This window comes from Anopheles bellator, chromosome 1 (assembly GCF_943735745.2).
Source record: "Anopheles bellator chromosome 1, idAnoBellAS_SP24_06.2, whole genome shotgun sequence".
NCBI classification, from domain to species: Eukaryota; Metazoa; Arthropoda; class Insecta; order Diptera; family Culicidae; genus Anopheles; species Anopheles bellator.
This window is the reverse complement of record NC_071285.1, coordinates 50,652,922-50,675,388: the sequence shown is the minus strand read 5'-3', so window position 1 is coordinate 50,675,388 and position 22,467 is coordinate 50,652,922.

The following is a 22,467-nucleotide window of genomic DNA, read 5'->3' as shown; positions in this document are numbered from 1 at the left end:
AGGCACTTGGTTGAAATTTGTTCACAAATTGATGCTCGTTTGTTCAGATTTGTAGATCTGCGTCAGTGACATTAATGACGTCTCCAGAGACGTCACTTGCGCAGATATCGTTATCGTTATCGTAGCGTGTAGACCGGCCATTAAACTGTAACGTTAATTCAAAGCCGAAAAATTAAAATTGTTAGTTCTCTGATTATCCCAACAAACCTAGTTGAAAGACAGTTTCTCAATGCACTTAAAGTCTAAACCATTGATTATCATGTGACTATTGGGTTAATTGAAATTTGTTTAAATTTAAATTTCTCGCCTTAACTTTGATTCACCTCAACATCGGGTTTGCCGGACAAAGACTTCCCGCTCACAGTTCACTGCCAAGGTCGGAGACCTTTTCGCTACCAGTTGCTACCAGTACCTTACATGCTCGCGAAACACCGGTGTACTACCGGCGGAAATGCACCACATTCGATATTCCTCGCACGGGCCACGGCTTGCAGTGCAACATGCCGCTCAACACCGCAGACCGGAGGTGCGAAGCAAATCCAATCGCCCGTGCAGTGCGGCCGGTTATGTTGCTGATCGGTTTTTGCTTGTTTTATTTTATTAGTCTTCCTCGACCGGTGCTGCCGAATCATTATGCAACCCATGCGCAGTTGCGATTTGAAGCAACCGAAAAGCAAGTGGCGTACGACCTGCGGTCAGTGCATGAGCCCGCCGGTAGGGCGTTGAACGATCGAAAAGCAATAAAAATAGCATAACACGAAAAGCATTGATGCTACAATGTCTGGCAGGATGTCTGGGAGATGGCCAATTGTAAGCGATTGTTGATGGCAATCTACAGCTCTGGCCGTTTAGCTCGTTGACCTCTTTGGAATGGTGACACTGGAGGACTCACCATCAGCCGGGAGGTGATAAGTTTGCTCATAAACCCCCGTTTTCTCCACCCCATTGCCATGCCGTCACGTAAACGTGAGTGTGCGCATGAGCTTGCGGCTACCGTGTTAGCGCCATCATCTTCCCACGTGCAACACGTCCGGGGATAGGTTTCTGCTGGAAAGCCCTTGTGGCAGCATAAAACGGGGTGGTCCGACCGGCAGCAGTGGCACACATAGAAAGTTCCCGCCAAAGTACCCCAGAACCCGTTTCGAGCAAAGCGCACTCGTTCTGGATTTCAATGGCGTTTGCAGGCGTTTTTACGGCCTCCAAGGGCCTCTAGTGGCTGGCGTTGGAAACGGGTTGAAGGATTCCCTCGATTACGGTCAACCGGTTGGCCAGCACAGCAGCGGTCCGGCTGCGCTAGATACACATGTTTCTCACGCGCCAGCCTGCCCCAAAATGGGTGATATGTCGCCACTAGTTGATCCGTCTTCGTGAGGCGGTAGTAAAAGTAAGTCCGCACGCACGACGCCCGGTAATGGATCAATGGGCAGAGAGGCTGATGCATTTCGAGCGCATGCGTGTCGTCCGGCGATCCGGTGCTCGTGCTCGATCGATGATCATCGTTTCCGGTTTTCAATGTAAATGGCGCGCGAAGGAGAAAAAGTGAAAGACACTTTCCTATGTTAGTCCAGCGAAAGGGACTACTCTTTCGGAGGCTCCAACAATGTCTAGAACGATCTACTGGTTCTTGAAGCTTCACTTGTTACAACTCTGTGATCTTTCCGAGTGTCGTGCTGAAGGCGATTCCGAAAGGTTTTGAAAATCTTCAACGATTTAGTCACGTTTGTAGACACTTTTTTGGGTTTTTATTGTAGGTTATTGAGAAATACGTAAGGAATGTCTTTGCCGCACCCATTTAGAAAGCTCCCTTTGATGTCAACCGATAGATTAGTTAAGTGCGTTATGTCCTCACCTAAAAAAAATAAATACATAGACAAACAATACATAAAATAAATAAACGAAATAAACGTAAAATTGAAACAAGTATATTTTGTTTATAAAGCAAACAGATATTAAAAATAATTTAGAAGATGTTAAGTATTAGAAGTAAAAGAAGAATAATAATAAAGGACAGATAAAATAGTGCATTTATGGCACATCGGAATTGTATTCTTATTAACGGCTAAATACGGATCGTAATCACAAATAGAGAGCTCAATAAAGCGATAGAAACTACAACTGATGTGTTGTGCAATTAGCATATGAATCGTAGAGAGGAACATTAGGCTAAAAGGATAATCACATTTAATTGAACGATAAAACGGCAATGCCATCGGAAAACAAGTTCCCACCTCACTCCGCGGAGTAGCATAACTGTGTCACGCTAATGCACCGCGATCATCACGATGCCAACACTTTTCTATCTTGCGCACCTGAAAACTAGAACAGCCAGCATATTTCATAAAGCTCGTTAGAGAGACACTGCTCCGTAAAATCGGCACCCAACGAAAGTATTCTCGATCGTCCGCGCGTTCGCTCAAAGCCAATAAAAGCGATGGTGTTTTTCCTCGCCTTCGTCCGCCGAGGACTCGACAAGCGCGCCTGAGTGGCCACAAAGAAAACGAGACTCACCTAATCGCCAAATGGCACCGGAGTGCGAAGCTGGAAATGTGTTACTCCTTTTCTTGCCGATCGATTCCGCAATCTGGGACAGATCGGCTGCCTCGGAAGCCTTGGGCCGCACCGTCCCCGAGGCATCGGCGTGAACCTGAACCTGAAACGAAGTCCGTTTAGCTTCACGGATTATGCCAATTTGTTAGGTCGTAAAGAACGGGACGCGACCGAGGGCGTCCGAGTGCCAAGCGACATGTTCCCCGCTGATGGGGTGGTATTAATTTTCGCTTTCCTCGCCCGCCTTGCACCGTGTCACCGTTCCCGTTCGGTTGAGGTCGAGGTGTTTGCTAAACGCATTTCCATTTTTCCTGCCAGCTCCTGCCGGCTCACTTTCGATTCGTCGCCGGACTGCTGCTGCCGTGGGGAAAGTGGTAACTTGGTCGGTGCAGTGCCGGCGGGGAGAGGGGACGCCGGTTTTTCATCGGTCTTTGATTTTCCTGTACATTCACTTTTGTCTGCGCGCTCCGTTCTTCAGTTGCATCCGTTATTGCCGAGGTTTGGTTTGGTGATTTTCTCATTTCCAGCACCCGATCGGGCTATCTCGCTCTCGAGTGTGCTCCCTCTCTCTCTCTCTCTCTCTCTCTGTTTTATGATCACCGTCCTGATTTTTGCCTTCCTACCCATATCCCACATTCTATATGCTCCATCGGGAAGGCATCTTTCGAGCATTCTTCGTATGTTTTGTTTCCGCACTTTTCCCTGAGCTACCGAGTACCACCCACCCGCTTTCCTACTATGGGCCATGGGGTCCGAAGAAGCCCACTTCGGGTTGAGCCACTTCGGTTCTGCTCTTTTCCCACCACCCCCGGACCAGCGCAGGCTCCCGGCTAACGCATTATCGGCCTTGTTTCGTATTATGTGGCTGTGTGCCCATCCGTCCAGGGCGAAGATGCGATGCACACCGGTTACCGGATCGTGATGGTGCATCGTGAATACATTACTTGTGGTATTTTAATGAAATAGTTAATTCTAATTTTATATCTACAAAATGAAAGCATTAAAAGAATACATTATTTTCTAAATTTAGTGACTCAGTAAGTAAGTAAGTCAAGTAACTCAAATAATAGTGACTTAAAAATTTTACATCCAAATCAAAACCAAGCCAGGATTTGATGACATTTTCTGTTGAGCATGGTATAAAAAATAGAGATGTAAAAGTACAAACAATTTTATAAAACAAAATAAAAAACTTAAACATGTAGAATTGAATTGTAAAGCAACTCACAATTATTCCGATCAAATTTTCAATTTTTTTAAGAATAAATTTTACTTTAGTAAACCGGGAATAGGGTTTATCCCATCGACACTGGCAGCATTCCCAAAAATGACGCGAACGCGCTTTCCTCGGTTCGGTTCCCCGGGTTTTCCAAGTTTCCTTTTCCACTCGCCAACGGTCGGCGGAGCTCGCGGCCGAAGCCGCGGCCGTCCCGAAACGTTCGCGCGCTGGTGTGAGTTTGCGCATCGCCGCTCTTCGGCAGCATTAACCGCTCGGCCACCGCCACACAGTGGGGAATTTGTACGTGAAAGGCGGACATATTTATTTTTAGGAAGAATCTATGGACTTTTATCAACGTTTTTGTTTTCTTTGCCTGTGTTTTGATTAAATTGGGTGTTTGGGCATGTGTTTTGATTAAGTTTGTGAGAATTTATGCCAAATCTCCTCTTTATGCCTGCCAAAGGTTGTTAAAGATTATTTTATATGAAGTACTTAACAAACACTTTAGAAACCTTAACTAACAATGAAGAGGTGAAATACCGCACAGCATTGCAGAAAGTTGCGGGCTAGAACCATTTTCAAGATTATTAGCATCACTCATCTGGTTAGGCGTTCAACTTCAAATACAGCAACGCATACTTGATTGATCCGTGATCACTGATAACACTTAGCTTATCTAAATAATAGAAAAGGCATAAGGCCAATATGTTTTGTATGGCCGTTTCATATACTACAAAAAAGCCGGGCGCCTCCTCATGCATCAGGAATTGTTTTCTTAAAATTGAAATTTGCTAAATTTATCGCACGTATATGCAAACAAAACTTACAGGAAATATTGAAAATTGTCTAAACTTTAATTGTAATGTCTCGTTTGGACAGAACACCGCGAAACATTTTTTTGCTGCATTACCAAAGTTGAGAAACGGTATATTTTCTTAGTTTTCTATACTAATTCCCGATAAAAATGAACTAACAATGCAAAACGTGAATTTTTAATTATTTCATATGAAAGAAAGTATTCATTAACTTTCGAATGATGTATAATATAGGTATATTACCGTTGCAGAACTGTGCTAACGATCGCGTTGAAGCAGCTGATAAAAGATGGTTTTAGAGAGCCATTTTTATCACTCTTTCGACTTTGACAAATGATTTCCCGGAATCTACGCAACATGAAAGGCTAAAAATTCAGATTTGTCATAGATAACTTATCTGTTTTAGGCTAATATGACTAAAACCGTCATTTTCTTTGTTAACTGAAGTTGACTTTTTCCCACAGTGCGCCATCGCCACCGACGCGCCGCTCCCCGAGCCAGTGCCCTATGCTGTGCGCGCGCGAGAGAGGTAAAAAGAGTTCATACAGCGAAATCAGTTCAGTTAAGCTTCAGCCACGGCGCAAGGCGCAACACGACGACCTCTCTCTACCTCTCGGTGTTTGGCGCGAGTGTCCGTTTCGTGTCGGTGCTTTCCTTCGGCTCCATTTTCCGGCCAAACAGGTGCGCGCTCGTGCGATTGCGGTGAAGTGTTTATTATTTTAGGTTACTCCTGCGCGAAGAAGACGGACAGGAAAAACGGGGAAAATCGGTTCTCGATCGGCAGAACGATCGAAAAACGGTGGAATATCGTTATTGGCCAATTGGTGTTTTCCTCCGGTTCGGGGAGCTTTTTTTGTTCGTTTCGGTTCTTCAACTGCCGGAGGTGCTGGACCACGGTTGTGGCGATTTATTGTGCGGCTCGTTGCCCGAATCCGCTGCACTGCGGTTGCCCCGGTTCGATCAGGTTAGGCTCGGCCACTTGGCCGACGGCCACAGAGCACCTTTAGCCGGGATTAGCTATCGGGCCGTTATCCTCATAACCGTTTGATAAACCGTGCCCGATGTCTGGTCGGGCCAGTTTCTTTCCCTCCCGGCGGTTGCGCGAAACTAGACCAGAGCGCGCCAGAGGTTGGGCGCATCGGGACCGTTTATGGTTTCAATGCGCCCGAAAGCCCGTGAAGCAACGGATTGTGGTACGGACCAGTACACTACGTACATCCGTTCCCTTCCCGGCTCGGGAACACTTTACCTACAACAATCGAAAAATAATTGTAATTTTTTACGGTGAATTCTAGCGGCAATCAGTGAAGAAGTGAAGAAGTGTCTTTATATTTCCTGGAACGCAGTTTAACCAGAAATCCAGCAAAAAAACATCAGAATCAGTGAAGTAATCCAACCAAAGTGTAGTAATCTGAATCCCGTGTCCGGAGGACGTGTGGGCCAGTTCACGACTGTAAGCAACGCCCGCAACGCTCGCAATGAACTTAAAAATATCGTTACTGACGTTGGTGGTAAGTGTTTTGCGCTACATTAAACCTACTCATTCGCCTCATGATCTTTACCGCCCCAAGATGGTTCGTCTCGGGTATTATCGAAAAGCGGGACTCAACTCTTGTTGAAGGTACTAAAACGCTCCGAAAAAGCACCATCTTTATAGCTCACTGAACACCCGGCTGTCCGGCGGTTGGCCGTTGCCAAAACTCGCCCATCCCGAACGGGAGAGCGAAAAGCGTGGCCCCAAAACCGCGGCAACAAAATTCAGAACCGAAAATAAATGCGAATCATAATGCGCAATGTGGAAGTGTGCCAATGGTCGGTGATGGTGTTTCGGTGTTTTATGTGTGAACAAAAAAAACACAACGCCGTGGTGTCATGAAACCGACGACAAGAACACAAGAACCAGACGGGCGGCCGTCAATAAACCGGTGATGCCACCCTGGATCCTAATTTTTGGCCGGGAGGCAGGCTTGGGTTCGGCACTGCAACCATGTCCGAAACATTGCCCAGCCCGTCTCAGCGTGTGGGCTGATGTCTTGGCCGTCCTGTGCGCCCCTGGCCGACGGCGAATAATCTTCCGGCCGGCACTTGGTGTGTTTCCTGCGGTTTCGACAAACAAACTCGAACCGAAACGGTGTCACCGGTAAACTGGACAGTTGTCGGTCGGCCCACAAAAATCGGTAAAGTCACCGGCGAACTTTCTATCAGCACCGAAACGGTATGATGTCACACGGCACGACGGAGTTGGTCGTTCAAAATCGGTGACCGAATAAAATGTGCAACAACCGACCGCTCGACCAATTACACGACCGGATACAGGGCCAGCCTTCCCGTTCGGCATGCACCCTATCCGAGCGTGGCGCGTTTTCGCCACCAACGATGACGACGATGATGATAGCGGTACCACGCGTACGCGATAATTATGACAAAGCGGACAACGATTTTGGGCCCCACGCATCATAAATTTCTGGACCTCCCGGTTGGAGGGGAGCTGAATTTATGTCGCTGGCCAGTGGAACAAGCGTGCCGTTTTTACAACTTATTATATCATACACGATTAGATAGAGCTGGCCGGTCTGCGCTGGGATCTGCAGAATGTTATCGCTTCCGGGGGTCGCTTTCGTGGGTCGCACACTCTCTAGCACTTCACACCTTCCGTGTCCGGTCAATAAATTAGGAAGGATTGTGGCCGTTCGCTCTTCGGTGCATTAAACGATTTGTAGCCGGCGGTGGCCATACGCGTTTCCATCCGCAATCTCCGATAGCGATGCTAACGATGTCCAACAATAACACTATTGTTTACCCACGGCACCGCTAAGGCTGTCCGAGCTGTCGGGATGAAGGAAGCCTCCGGAGAACACCGCCCCTGTTTGTGGTAGGTCTCGCATCGTACCCCGTGCTGACCCCGGGCGGTTGCGTACAACCGGCACCGGCAACCGGGCGGTGGCTCTCGAGAGATTTATGGCCGATCGGCAGTAATAGATTCCGCACCGATCCGCGGGGAGCAAACTAATAGGAAAAACGAAATGGATTCCAGCACGCCGTCGCCGTGGTTCGATCCGCAGCATCGCCAGTAGCCGGAGCCAGTTCCGGGCAGGACTCCACCTCGGAGACGGTCGATCGGATCGGTCGGCACGAAAGAATGGGCTGGAACAGAATCGAAAGCAAACAAGGCCCCCGAATGCCACCACACTGATCGACACACGGCACGGCACGGCACGGCACGGCACGGCGCACCGTTGCGTTGCGATGCTACTTGCTGCAGCAAGACGTTCGCAGTCCGCGGTGGTGGTCCGAACCGAGCGGAAGATCAAGATTCAATCCTTTCCCCCCGCCACGGGCCCAGCTGGCGGTGCAACAATGGCGAGTGCCGCACTGATTGCCCCACGAACGGCCACGCGGGTTCCTGTCGGTGAATCGTTTCGATTGAATTTATTATTCCATCACCATACGCGCACGCTCTAGCAACACGCTAAACTATGTTCCAACCTCGGCCATGCACGAAAACCCGATAAAACGATCGTTTACGACGATCCGGGCCGAGAATAAACCCATTTCCCGACGCTCGCGGCTAGCGAAAGACTGCAGCGCGATAAAAGTGACGAACCCGCTGCGAGGTCCGCGCACGGCTGCCAAAAACACCGTCCATCATTTTAGACGCACACAAAACCCAAACACGGGACTCGATTTGGGACCCGTTCCCCGTCCGTTCTCGAGAGTGCGGCGCATTGTGTCCGGTGTTTTATCTTTCTAGGGCCGCGCGATCGTAAAGCGCCGGTTGGAATTGAGCGCAAAACGGACGTACGCTCGGTCCAGGTTGGGCAGGTTCTTAAAATTTTCCCAGGACCGGGGAGGCACACGGTGCCCCGGTTAGCCGTCAGCGGGCCAGCGAAGATACCGTAAGCGCCGCCGGTCGCTGGCCTCTCGGTAGAATTGCGCGCATATTTTAATCGTCCAGCCTGTGTCAATGCGCGTCAATGAGTGGCTCAACGTTTTGGGGTTTATGCGCCGTTCGGTCCGTGCTTTGAATAACGCGCCCGCGAACGTGCACATGTGGCCAATAAAACCACACTTACTTGGCGGTCGGCCAGGCTGGCCAGGTTCGAAGAGTTGCGCGATACGGAGCATAGATGATGAGGTTTCGGTGCTGTTGTTATTAATATCACTTTGTGGGCCGGTTGCTAGGGCTTCCCCCCGGGAGTCGGGAGTCGGGTCGGCGAAACTGGGTCAATCCCGATTGCGTGGTGGTTAGTGTGACCGTTGCAAAGTAAAATACATCCCCCCAAAAATGGCCAGTAAACGGGTGCTAGAGGTGCATATAAAACGCAATTCTATCATCGGAAGAGATGGCCAGCTTCAAAGCTTGAACGATTAGCTTAATGCTGTTAGTTTTTGGGTTGTTGATTTATGTTTTTTTTTTCTTCTCCTCCTTCGGTTGATTTATGAGCATGCGTAGATTATGATAATCGTGGCAGTGGCCACGCATTGAGGCCACTTGGTTGGTAGCGAAAGCGTGCGTAATAATAACAGAACCTCGTTTTTCGGTGCAACCGGTGCGTTCGGTGATCGAGAAAACGGAAACCCCAGTGGCGGGGCGTGTGGCGAATTTAAAATGTTTAACCCTTTATGAAGGCCCACCGGCCGGTACCGGAATGAATCGTTCGCAAATGCTGGGATTTAGATGGAAAAATGGAACTAATAACCCTTTGAGAGAATAAATACGGCCCGGTCCGTTCCTCTAAGATTAAAAAAAAAAAAAAAAAAAAAAACCCTTTGAGAGGAGTGCCTTAGTGCGCGATGATTGATTTTCTGTGCACCAATTTGTGGCAAAACTTCGCTTTCACCGCCGTGCCGGTGCCGGGGTCGTGGAAGGCACCGCCTTGGCATTGAAGTGGCAGCAAGCGATCGGGAAGCAAGTTCTCGGGTGAAACACGTAAAACAAAAACGAAGAAGCTTCCTGCAGTTCTGCCGAGGTCCGAAGCACTTCCATTTGCATTTCTTTGTGTTTTAAGCAGCACTCATCACGGGTCCGCTCTCCGTTCCGAACAATAGCGTTAGACCCGTGTTCGTGCCTGAGGATCGCAGAATCGCTGGCTGGCTGGCTGGCTGCTCCTTTCTGGAGAGCCGGAGCCCTTGGCCGTTGGAAGCCACACTTGAAAATTATATTACACCTTCCGTCGCAAGCTCGGCCTAACTGATTCTTTCCACTTTACCGTGACGATCCTGGCGACCCTCGACCAATTGGCAGCTCCGGGCACAATAGCTCACCGGCCGGCCGTTTGCCTGCCACAGATTGTTTATCGCGATCAAACAACGCCCGGAACGATAGAAGGATCCGTCGAGGCTCCTCCCGTCCATTAGGGCCCCAGACGTCCCTGGCCGTCTGTAGTGGCCGCTCTTGAGCGTTCACGCAGCCCCGCATTGTTTGCTGCGTCCCGATATATTGATCGGTATTTATTTTTCACTTAGACGCTATGTTCTACGCCTTTCTCGGGCCCATGCGATCGAGCACGGCGCGGCGCAGGACGCGCGTTGAACGATCGCGAACGGTTCGTTACGCCGGCCACGGCACGAGAAATAACGATTTGCCCAGCTCGGTCGGTCTGCGGTCGCTGGTAGCACCGGTGTCTTTGCGCGAAACGTGAGCTCGTCCGGATCCACTCTGGTCCCCACGGGAATGCACCGGAATGTGGTGGCTTCTTGGTGCTTTTGTGGTAGCCCAGAACGGCGAGAACGAGAATCGGTAACCGTAATTGAAACATAAATCACCGAACGAAACGGAAAACGCAAACGCAGAAGCCCGGCCCCATAATTGCGCTATGCGAGTTTAATGAGCCGCCTCCGATGACCGTAATCGAAGGATGGGGATCAGGTCAAGGATATCCCCGGGCCGAACCGAGACCCGATCACCGACCGTGATGATTCATTTCCCTTCAGAAAATGAAATGATGGATTCGTTTCGCGTTCCATTACTGCCGGCCGTCTCTTCGAGTCCGTTTCTTACGGGCCCGAGCTAGGAATGATCGACATCGGGGTGGGTTTTCATGATGCCTGCGCGCCGGCTTATCGCGATCACGTCGCTCTTCATACACGACGTCTCAATTAACCCGTCGGATCATTAGTGACCGGCTTTCGTGTGTGCCCGGCGTGCGGTATTGTTTTCCGAGGGCGGATATTAACCCGGAACCGGCGTCCAGCACCTCGTGCCGGATTATGAATACTGTGTCAAATTTTAAAATACGCTTCCCAAAAGTGAAAGGAACCATCGGAAGAACCGGCCGGGTTTGACCCAATTTGTGAGGTGCCCACGACAAACGGAAGTGCCGGACCCGGCATCGGTCATCGTGCAGGTCTCGGGTGAAGATTAGGGTTCACCGTGATGCGTGGTTGTCAGCGGCAAATCGAGCCCACGGGATGTGGTGTCGAGCTGTCACGGGGGCCCATATGTTGCAGCACATTTTAATGCTCGACCGATGTCATCTCCGACTGTGCGCAAAAGCAAACAACATCAAAATCGGTCACCTGGCCGCATCCACGCGTGAGTAAGCCAATAGAAAGTGGCTCACTCCGCCCGGCCACCGTTACAGCATTCTCCACAGGGGAGGCTGGCCGGCCGAGGGGCTTTTGTTTCTGCTCGCACTCCCCGTAAGAGACCGTGCGCCATTTATTTATGTAGATTGCTTTCCTAACACTTCTGGAAGTGCGCAATCATTCGCCATTCTCTTCGCAGCGTCATGATTGGCAAATTTGCACACCGGGCCCGGCTTGGGTCGATGGTTTATGCTGGGGCCGGAAATTGAAGCAAACAAATATTATTTCACGCTCGTGAATCCGGCAGAGAGCTTGAAACACAAATACACACCGGCAACCGCAAACGATAATCAGCCACGAGGGGTAAAGACAGACGGCCAGAGTTGGCAATGATCACGCCCGTTCCGTGCGATCTGCCCGAAGATGATCTCATTTCGCTGGCTGCCGGAGCGTGGTGCTAAGGCGACGAAACGGGGCTGGTGCGCACGGTAGTCACAGTCCGTGAAACCGGCAATTAGTGAAGCAATTGAAACCGGCTGGCGATCGGCTTCGGGAGCCTCTTGGCGGTTTGTGGGGTTCCGTTTCGTTTGATAGTTGACTGCACCGTCAGCAGGCGAGCCGTGCGGTGGCTGCAACAGAAGCTGGCAACCGCTGCCACCGGCCCCGGGGGAGGGTGCAAAATTCCACGCCCCAAACGCGTTTTTGGAATTCCGGTCCAGGTTGAGGCGTTTCGTTCTACATTTTGTTGATTATTTTCCCCGTCGTGGAGCGGAAATCAGCGGCCCCACCCGTTTTCTGATCAGATCATCTCCGTCGGGTTGGGTTGATAAGCCGCCTTGTTTCCTTTTATTTTTAAAGCCTGCCCAGAGAACGGTGGGAAGGAGTGCGGTAAGAGAAGAGGGGGGCCAGAACGGGCCAACCTGTAGCTAAATTTAGAGCCCGTTTTTCACTTCATTGAACAAACGCGCGCAGAAACGGGGCACGCGGGCTGGCCCGGGACTGGAAATCCAATTAAACATAACCGTAAAAGTCTTTTGTCTCGTTCCGTTCTGGGCTGGGTAGCAACCGGCGGCGGCTGCCGTGGCTTTTCCAGAACTCAACGGTGACAGTGAGTGCAGTGCGGTGGCCCCCAAAAAGGTTCTTCGCTTGATCGCACGCCCAAGTCGCCGGCGCCAGCAAGCGACGAACCCGTGCCGCGGCAGAGTGGGCAGCGTCATCCCGAAATGAGAATCTGCGCCCGGCTGGCGTAAGATCATCGGAGCAAAATTATAAACCAACCGAAAGTAAAAAGTGAGCAGCGGATAGCAATGAAAAGCACCGAGAAAGCGCCGTTAACGCAGGACGCAATGTTGATCGATCGTCGTCGTTTGGAGCACCGGTCCCGAACGGTGCTCGGATCTTCGATGCGTCACAATGCGGTGCGCCTGCCACGGAGTGCTGGCGAATTAGGGGGTCCCTCCCACTGACCCGCCCCACCTTGGGGGGCGCTGGGGCGTGAGTTGAGATCTCGCTTTGATTGAGCTTCAGTTTTCGGTCGGTTCTACCGTCGCAAAGCGCGAAGAAAAACGCACCGATCGGCACGAAAGGAAAACCCGGGCGAACGGTCTAGACACGTGAGTCGAATTCTCGGGCGCCCCGTGAGGATCGATGGCCGTGATCGGTGGTACCGTACGGCCAAGCGAAAGCAGAACCCTTTTTCTTGATTATCATGTTAATCAGCGATCGGACGTATGTTGGACGATGAGTGAGCATTAATTTCCCACATCGCTCCGGAACGGAACGGGGACGTGCCCGGGGAGGGCTGATCATGCCTCGAGTGCCGCCGAAAAAGCAAACACTTAACCAACCTCAAGTGAGCCTATTGGGTTGAAGGTAAATTACTCGATTTACTTGACGTTCGAGTGCCGGACGTTAGTGTGTCAAGCCGGCGGCAATTCGGGTTAATATCCCGGCGGTAACGGTCCCGATCATTATGAGTACGTTTTGTGCCTTTGTTCGAAACCACCACCCTGACGCGACGCGGTGACATGATTAGCGGACGATGTACGCAGCGATCGCAGGTGACGGTCGAACATTAGGGGAGCCATTGTTGTTGTTGCTGTTCTTGCGCACCGAAATTGGACTTCGGCGCCGTGGCCACTTTCAAGCAGCCTCCTTTACACCGCACCAACGGCTGAGCCAATTTGCTCTAATGAACTTTTGAACACCGATCGTGTGATCGTAAGCTGCAGATAGCCTTGTCGACCTCGACGGATCAGCAAACGGAATCTCAACACCCTCTCTCCCCATCAACTCCTGGCCATCGACAGAGAAGCGGAAACACACGGTTGCGCCTTTATGGCACGCTAACGCCAGCCACCGAATCGAGCGATCGAGGATAACGAAAATGAAACTGCTTTGCATTTTATTGGGGCCATTCCCGAGTGGGAATCGCGATTCGCGCTTCGGCAACGGGAAAACGGTAGAACCACGTTTTGGCGCCAAAACGCCGTGTGCCCGAGGTTACCGAGGCAGCAGGTGCTCGGTAGCGCGAGGTCATTCATCCTAATCTCTCATCCTTGCGTCGAACCACAAAATCACCAACACGCGCACCGAGCTGCCCGATTCCGACCGGCCACTTCCGGCGGATGGATGCTTTTCACTCGCTCTCGCTCTAAAGTTCTCATTAGAATCCGTTAGAGCCCCGACACTTGAACCCACTGCCGGGCCGGTGCCGAGATAGTTAATCGTTTCGATCGCCGCGCCCGGCACGCTAATCCCAGATTATCGGCTGCTTCGGGGTTTCTTTTTTTGCTCCTGAAATGGAAAGTCGTTCGGCGAGTGTAAAGTGAGCACAAATTGCTGCACGGATGGCGGCCATTTACATGCCCTTTCGCCGTTTGATGAGCTGTGGCTCGGCTGCTTAGAAAACGGTCCGCATTCTCCGTAGAACGGTTCTAGGTAATGTACCCTTTTTAAAGCTCAAACAAGCCACAGGCCCCTGTCAGTGCTAGAAAGGGTTACCGAACGAGGTACTACTGTGGCCAAACAGTAACTGGAAACAGTTTTCTTTGATTATCGCAATGTGGTGTATTGGAAGCCGATTCTTTAGTGGTCCATCAAGTGTTTGGATTTTACTCTGCCGATTCCTTGATTTTAAAAACGTCGAGCTTCATTCTGGAAATTGTAAACATCTAGTAAAATCTTTGACATTTACAAAAGGGAATGCTATAGGCTGGAAGAAAATAGGGAAACATTAAGAACTTATTTCCAAAGTGATGAGTCTTCAACTTAAACTGTACGAAATTTGAAAAGCTCATTTTCTCCTCGGTGGTTTATGTGAAAAAGCAGAATTATCTTATTTGGGGCTCGGAAAACCTACACGTCGTGCAAGAGGCGAGTGACTGTTTGGTGCAAATTATGGTTCTTCAAAAATGAAGAAAGAGTCCCTGCGATCGCCACAATATTTGGCGCCCCATCTTTGAAGTCCAAACACTAGATAATCAATCTCGCAACAAACACTAGATGGAGAGACAATTCCTGGTTCCACTTCTTCGTGATGTTTCTGCATCAAAATGTCGTGATAATTTCGTGCTCACTTCGCTACAAACTCTACCCAGATATCAACACCACCCAGATATCTAGCTATAGGTTAAACTCAAGAAGCCGCTCCGTTGATACTTTCTACATTCAATATGTAAGGCGAGGCCGTAACGAAGAATGTGTTGAAAGCTATTCCAAACAGAACCTTTTCAAACCGTTTCGAAAATTGGAACAAACTCAGGCATTGATGTACACTCAGGCACAGAGTAGGGATTTTTCGTTCGATTCTTATGCGAATTCCCGATATGTTTGGGCCACAGTAGTACAACCATCGACCGGATTGAAGTCAATTCTCTGGGAACGAAACGAAAACGAAACATCGAAACCTTCGCGACTCGCGGATCGCAGCTTCTCTGGCCACAGACCGGTGATTAAGGTGAAGTACCAATTTTACAAATTCATTTTCAATCACGCACCTATACACACAGTAGGTGTGATTAGGGTTGGCCCACCGATGGGCCGATGGGAGGAAAATTACCCAGCCCAGCGCCTCGGTTCTGTGGGGTCATGCGATTTGCATGCGCCCACGTGTAATTGATAGTACGAATTCTGTGCGCAAAGAGTGCGCAGTGCAGTGACCCCTGTTCCTCTCTGAAGAACCGTGAACCGGAGTGTGATCCCTGCGCACGAAACGAGCAGTCAGTGAGCGGGGTTTCTCACAAACCGCGGGGTGCAGTTGGCGATTCGCTACGCCCTTCATCCGGCCAGCATTAAATCGCGAATCCTGGAGTTTGTTTTGTTGAGTGGAGTTTAATTGATTGACGGGAGGGCCGAAAAAGAACCGCAAAAATGCTAATTAACTCATTACAGTTGCCAGCCGCCAGTCGGTGAGATGAGTGAGATGTTGGGAGGTAAAAACGGCGAAAACTCGAGGGAACGAGGGAATGCACCCTCGCACACAGTGGACCATTAATAAAGTGCGCCCGGACACTCGACCGGACCGGACCCGGGGGTCGTGTAACTGCCGTTGACAATCGATTATTTCCAGAACCACATTTGCGTTGCGGCCGTTTACGACGCGGGAAACGGGACCATAATTGCACCCTTGCCGTCCCGGGGTCGGCGATTCTTCAAATCTTGATCTCGCACCCGCCCGGACCATCATCAGCGTCGGTATCATGCGGTGCCGATCATGCTGCCGTGCCAAGTGGACGTATCGTGATGATTTAATTATGGTGACACTGTTTTTGTTTGCTCCCTGCCCGAACCGGACCACTGCACATCCGCCTGCACCGTCTTGCGGCAGGACCCGCGGATGACTTTAGCCTCGACAACAATCGTATCGTCCCGTGTGGAGGGTGGAAAACTCTCGAAAACCCGGACGGCACGCCCGGACGACGACGGCGACGTCTCGGACGACAATTTGTCGCTCGGCGAACGATTATCATGACGCTGATGATGACGATGTTGTTGTCGTTGGCGGTCTGCTGGTGATGGTCCCGGCATTGGACTTTTATTCTGCGTTTCGTTCCCGCCCTGCCCCTTTCGTCCACCACGTGCTGGCCGTTTTCCCCCATTTCGAGTCGGTGCGTCATTATTGTTTTCCCCGTTGTCCCGACACTGTCCCTGTGGCTGTAGGGGACTCTCTCGTCTGCACCGGACTGGAGCGGAGAACGAGCATTATCGTTGGCAGATTTTATGATTTTGCTTCCGGTTTCCGGCCGTTTCCGGTCGGAGCGTACTCTGCGTCGGCCATTATCCCGCGTGGGACCGGGTAGGTTGCGCTTCCCCCAATTCCCCGCTAAGCATTACTGTCCCCTACAAGGCACGGGCGAGTTTTGACTACCGTCGGTCCGTTCGCCATTCTCGAAGGGGACCGAAAACGGATTAATTGCTCCCGGTGGAACCTCGGCGGTCGTTGGCGTAGCAAAAACCTTTCGGCAAACTGCAAATGGCCTCACCGGGAAAAAAAAAACCAAACACCAAACGCCGATACCGCGGAACGTCAACGCGGTGAAGTGACATCGAAACCGTTTCGCCGTCGTAAGCCGTTGATTGAATCGGGTTCGGAACGGCCAATCTTGGGTCGGGGGGGGTGCTGGGAAAACTCGGCTCAAAACAAACAAAATCAATTTGGATTTAAAGCAATAAGCTGATTTTCGGTGTAGACGACGCGCAGACGGCCCCCGTGCTGGGTACTTCGCTCCGTTGCTCTTTATGCTCCTTTTTGGTCGGCCCAGCAGATTATTGCACATTCCGATTGTTTTGTGCACAGTGGCGCCGCTGACTGAAGGACTTCTCGTTTCTTTCCATTTAGATTGATTTATCATGTGCGCATCTGGGATCGATAAGCGAGTTGTTTGCAGTTTATAAAACCCACTTGAGACCCGAGCTAGAAAAAAGGATTTCCCGGTCCACGGTGTGTGTCGATTTGTTTGCGCGGCACTGTAAACCCGGCACAAGATTATGGAGCGCGGTGTGCGATTGTTGGCCCAAAGCGAGATGGCACAAAGATTAAAGCCGACGACTGGGAACGGTGCCAGCATGTGACAGTTCCTTCCCCACACGGCCCAGCATGGCCGCCGCCGTTCACGCAATCAGCAGCCAAGCGATGTCTCAATCGTACTCGAGGGGGCCTTTGCTCCCCTTTTTACCAACACGAAATAGAACTGCATAACCGCACGCCGGAAAACGTATCTCGCCGTGTTCCGAAACGGCCTTTCCAGTCAGTAACTGTGTTACTCCACCTCCAGCCGCACGATGGGAATGAAGTAATTTAGTGTCATCGGTTACGCGGGCCGGGCCATTGTGCTGAGCGCCAATGGCAAGTGCAGGAAGCAGATGGATAATTATGCAGCTCCAACCCGAAGCACCCGCGGCCGAATATCGAAAGCTATGCTTTTAGCATAACTCCACTCGAGAGGATTCGGTAAGCAGCCCTGGGCCCTGGGAGTGGAAGACGAGACCGAAGACAGGGCAAAACAAACGCCGCAACGAGAGGTCTATTTGCGTTTCCACCCCGTAATGGAACCGCTTTTTCGGTCAACATAGGGCCATTGGCTGGGGTTTTTTGGGCCCCCTAGAATTTCGAAGGGCGCCCTGTTGGTCTGTCTGTTTGCACTCAACGGCGCAACGGCGAGGGATTTGTTGCATCGGCTATCTGGGAGTTCAATGTTTGGGGTTTGATTTTTCACTTAGACCCAGCATGGAACCGATGGACGAAACACATTGAACCGTTAGAACCGTCGGCAGCGCTGGGTAGGCTGTGGTAAGAAACTTTCATGTGGCCTTTTTGACCCCCCCCTGGACACCGAGGTTTAACGAGGGCTTGCCTTTAACGGAACCGCCCGAAAGTTTTCCGTGACTCGCGCGCTCCGGAAGTGAGTACCGTGAACGGGTTACTTTGCGTAGAACGTGATGGCCGCGAACTAATATCATTGCACTTTCGCATCAACACACGAAGGAGTCTTCGAGGGCCCTGGGTTTTAATTAAACATTTCTTTGCATGGCCAAGAATGCACTTTTCTCGCGCAGAGCGTTCGCCTCGAAACCCGGTGTCGGTTGATTTGCACTTCAATTAGAGAAGCGTGTCCGGAGCGGTGGAACCTCTCAGCTCCCACAGGAAGGAAGAAGACAATGTTGGTCGGGTAAGCCGGCAATCTGCCCCGGCCAGCGGCAGATAGTGATCTGCGCTGTGTCTCTGCACTCTCGGCTCCGGTTCCTAATTAGAACGGTGAACGGAGCATCTTTTTGCCATTTCCCACTCCGTGCCCGCTTTTCGGCCGACGGATTTGGTTTTTCCTCGCGCGCGCGCCCATTTTTTAATAAGCGCCTGCCGTGAGTGAGACCCACTTCAACGACCACCGAGCGATGCACCGCGCAATGCAGCGGCATTCGATGTCATGCTCGGCGTATCGTGAGATTTGTTGAAAGTCATGTGAAATTGAAACGATCTCTGGTTCCCCGGGAGGTACCGAGTTCTCGCCAGTGCGCTTGTAGCCATCATTAGGCGATACCAACCAACAGCTGATTGGGCTCGAGGGGGGGATGGCGCTCCGTTACTTGCCGTCCTGCACCATCACGCACGCAAACACAAATCCCGGCCACTGGGCGAACGAAAAAAGGGGAACGAATGCCGGTCGGCCAGGATTCGCAACAGCAGTTAATTATTATCTAATCTGCGCTTGCGCTCGCTCGCGTAACGCGTAACAAGAGGATCGCGTTGTTGCGCTAATTCGACCATCCTCGCCCAATTACTGCCGGCCGGCGAAAGGACCATCTAGTGAGGGGCCCTCGCAAAAGCAAAAGCGCCCCCCCGCGGGGGCCCAACATAATCCATCGCCAAATCCATGTTTGCATAAACGGATCCGGGGCACTGTGTTCGCCCCGAGTGGGTTATCGTTTTCAATGAGCCTACAAGACGCCGTAAGCCCTACACGGCATAGGTAATCCGATCCCTCGGAACCGGCCGCTAAGCGTGACACTCCGAAACCGATCCGGTCACCGCGAGAATCCGGTTCCAATCAAGGACTGATGCCGCCGATGCTAACCGTTTTATTTCGGGCTCGCAGCGGATAACGATAAAGAATGCGCCGCCGTCACGGGCGACGGGCCGTCGAAACCTGTCAGCCCCCGAAATCGCCGAAACATCCGACCCGCCTGTCCGGTCCGTCTTTCCCGATCTCTTTCTCTTCGGGGGTCCACCGATCGTGACCCATATTCGCTACGAGGTGCATCCCGAGTTCCATTCGCCCCGGAACATTCTGTGGGCCCCCCTTTCCGGGGGCTCCAGTCGGTCACCGGCGCTCAAGGTCCGCTACCCCCGCTCCTCTCAGTCGGCCACAAACTGGAACCGAATCGATCGACCCAACTTCCGATTCGAATGTATTTTAATTAACGGACGGCGGTTGCGGTTTCTTCGGCAGCATTTTCGATGGTGTCTTCCATTCCAAAGGGCGCCACGCTTACCGGGAGGTCCCACGGGTGCGTTCGTGGTCCGCTCCCAAACCTCGACCCTTCGTCCCCGCCTGGCCCGGAGGGGGATTACGTGGCGTTGCGAAAAGAGCGTTTCTTTTTTTTAATGCAAAGCTTACGGTCCGTTCGGTTAATGAGGCAAAACACGGGCACACACCGGTGACGGACATTGACACACGTGTTCTGCTGGGTGGGAAAACCGTTTTCCTCGCCCGGAGCGGGGCGCTGATGCATGTTGCGCGTTCTAATGGCCTAATGGTTTACGACAACGACGCCCATTTGCGCCTCGGCGCGAGACGGTTCGATCAGGTGGAATCGAACGCACCGGTCCGCCGATGCGTCAGGTGGGAAACCGGGCCGGCCAGCAGTTCTAGCCTCGAACGGTACCCCGAACGGTCCTCCCGTTATTGCCGCACCGGTGGCGGTGGTGATGGCCACCGTGAGATCACTTCTGGGTGCCCGAGCGGCACTTAGCGCCGGTGACAACGATTTTCCCGCCCGGCCCAGCGGCGGCGGAAACGGAGCGAAATGGAGAAAGACATCAACGGCCGGGCAGCAGACGAACCTCGATTCTCACGCCGCGTGACGCCCGGCGTTCGATGATCGATATCCGGCGTTTTCTGATTTTTTGAACGATTTTTTTCGGGAACGGCAGAGAACGTTTCGTCTACGGGCCGAAACGAGGTCGTATTAGGTGATCCGCTTTGCCCCGCTCCGGACTGGCCCACTACGGGGCGGACTATTGTGCATTAATTGCAACGGGCTAGCCCGTTGCATCGCGTGAGTGATGAGATTGTGCGAGAAATTAAATAACGATCGGTAGATGTGATCGCGCCCGCGATCGAGAGAGAAAAATGATGGTAGAATTTTTTAAATATTGGTTTTGGCCCACATGCACACACCAGAGTCATCGAATTGTTACGGCACATGGCGTGTTTGCCGACTTCCCGCGGCAGAATGGATCAATTTTCCTGTGAAAGAAGCGCCTGATTAGGTGCCCATCTTCTCTCTCTCTCTCTTTCTTGCTCTCTCTGAGCCTCGTTCTCTCTCGCTGCCGGGGCCAGTATCAAATGTAGGCCATCGCTGACCTGCATAAGCCGATAATGGTAGTAATCATAATCATCGAACGAGCCGACCAAACACATTGAGTCATTGATCCGGTCCGGATCAGATCGGTTGATCAGGCGCATCAGGCTCTCGCCGGTGACCATTAATGCTGCACCGATCACCGACATTCCACGAGCCCACACGATGGTGTAATTCTGTTGGGACCGGTGGGCATTCCAATGAGCGCCCGGAGTCGCTAGTCTCTGGGAGCTCTCGGTTTGCGTCGAAGTGTATCCGGAATTTATTCTCCACTTTTTCCCCATCCCAACAAGACGGGAAGTAGTTTGTAAAGCAGTTTGTTTTAGGCCTCTAATGTGTGTGCGTGAAAAATCTGCCACAACTAATGGGCGCGCTAATGGGGAATGGGGTCTGTTATTAATTATTACGCACCGTTCGTCCATTACACAGTGGCGTCCACTAATCGATTGACGGCCCCGTACCATGTGGGATCCTAGACATTGTGGACTCTCTCTCTATCTCTCCGTCCAGCGTCGGTTAACATTAAACGAGATCGGACAAAAACTATACGCCAACCAAGCGCCCGACGGAACCGTTACCTTTTATTAACGTCCACCGGGTCCGGCGCAGGGCAGGCAATTAGAGGGCCAGTTGTTGGAATAATTAGAAGACTCACTTACACGCTCTGCATACGACGATCATTAAATAGATTGTTCCCAAGGATCCACCGTCGGTGCAGGAACGCGATAAAGCCACCACCCTTAGTGGCGCTAGGATGATGCATTCGCGTAATTATGCTCCGTGGTTTCCGCATCGTTTTCACCCACCGCGATTGATGATCCGCGCACCCGTACCACGGGGATTGACTAATAAGGAGCACAAAAAAGGCCCGTCGCTCAACGTGTGGTACAATAGATGGGCACGCCGTGCCGGAATTTCCACCGGACAAAAAGAGGGCTTCCTTCAAACGATGCGCAAATGGGCAAAAAACCCTGAAGCCGTTCTGCGTTTAGGCGCGCGCGATGGGCCGGCTTTTCAGCGGCAAAGCGTAAGAATTCGACACAAAAAACGGGCTACAGAATAAGTAATTTTCTATGGAGACCCGCGAACCCGGCCTGGGCCGGTTAGCGAGCGGTTTGATTAAATTGCTGTAAACACTATCGCAGCATCAATCGATGCCGAAGGCTGTACGCTTTTTTTGTGTGTGCCCGGCCATTTGTTGTCGTTCCGGTCGTGTTTGTGTTCCGAGTTTGTAAACCGAGAGAGAGAGAGAGAGAGAGTAAGAGAGCATCACCGACGGGTTTGAGAGCTGTGCGGATGGGCTCATTTTCCGATCATTTCCAGTTCCACGCGATCCCCATGTGTCCGCGGGTTTCGCGCTTAATTCATTTATTATTTTATGCTGCACAGTTGGTGGGTTGGTGTGGGCAGGGGCGTCAACATGGGACTACCGTGATCGCGCCCGCTGCTGATGTGGTTAAGGCTGAAAAAATGGGGAAATAAAGTCCGGCGGTACATGTGTAGATCATGTTAAATCATTTTGTAGACGCCGTTTGTTTTCGTTTTTGCTGTTTCCGTGCTCGCTCCCGTTACGTTTCGAAAGCACGGTGGCGGATGGCGTGGCGGACGGTGCAACAGAACGATCCACAATCGGTTGAATGGATCGTATCTTGGGCGGTGGGTCGCCGAGCAAACGGCACTCACTTAGCGGCCACCTATTCAATGCTTCCAACGAGTTTTTTCTGGGCCGATACTGTTGGAGTGCGTCTCGAAAAATCGAGCGAATTTACTCAGCAT